Source organism: Sipha flava, unplaced genomic scaffold (assembly GCF_003268045.1).
Source record: "Sipha flava isolate LNK unplaced genomic scaffold, YSA_version1 222_pilon_pilon, whole genome shotgun sequence".
NCBI classification, from domain to species: domain Eukaryota; kingdom Metazoa; phylum Arthropoda; class Insecta; order Hemiptera; family Aphididae; genus Sipha; species Sipha flava.
In genome coordinates, this window is record NW_020272853.1 from 1,405,478 (window position 1) to 1,406,539 (window position 1,062).

Sequence of the window (1,062 nt, forward strand, 5' to 3'; positions counted from 1 at the left end):
GTTTAAGTCATATACATTTTATATCAGATTTTTGAAAAGTATTTAAACTATTACCCAAATCATCTAATATTTTTTGTATAGTTATTTGTTCTTAAATATTTATCCTAAAATTATTTGAAATGTATTAACAAGAATTTTTTTTAGAATCGCTTATTGTTGGTGTTTTCCTTCTATTTATGCTATATTAATCTTCGGATGAATTGATGTAAAAACTAAATTAATGATAAATAATGTCCACACCATAAATTAGTGTATAAGCGATGCCTATATCCGTGTGAACAACTATTATTGATACTGTTATTATTTTGAAATGTTTAATAGTATTATTCGAGTAGAGTTATATAATTTGCTAAATACTATGAACCGTCCGGATATTTAGATGGAAATCAATGGTTGAACAATACTCCGGCGGCGTATAAAACGTTTACGCCGACGTTTCGGCAAACTTTGACAAACAAATATGTTTTGCAAACGACATTTCCACATCTAATCGAGTCCATAGTTTTTCGAGTTTACAACAAATCCATTCGGTGAAAACTTTGGTTCGTACACAAGAGTAAAGAGACGATGTTTTATGGACGGGGTGAAGGGTGAACTGGAAACAATGGCAACGGGTCATCAAATTACACACACACACACATACACACGCGCGCACACACACACACACACACACACGCACACACATAAATATATAGTTTAACTCGGCAACTTTTTTCATATTTTTTTCGCGTAAAAAATAAATAAAAAAGGAGAGTTCGGCGTGGGAGAATATTATATATATAAAAGTATTTATATCGAACGGTGGCAGCAGAAAAAGGAGAAAGGAGGAGGGATAAGCAATCAAAACTTCGCCGTCATTGAGCTTCGTGGTAGCGGCGGAGTGTTTACGGCGGCGGGCGTGAGGATATCATTACCCGCTCGGCAACTTTTCCGCGGCCACTAAAAGTCACGCACTCTTAACGAGGCAGTAGCAGCGGCAACGAATGGCTTCATATAATAATAATAATAATAATAATAATAATAATAATAATAATAATAATAATAATAATAATAATAATAATA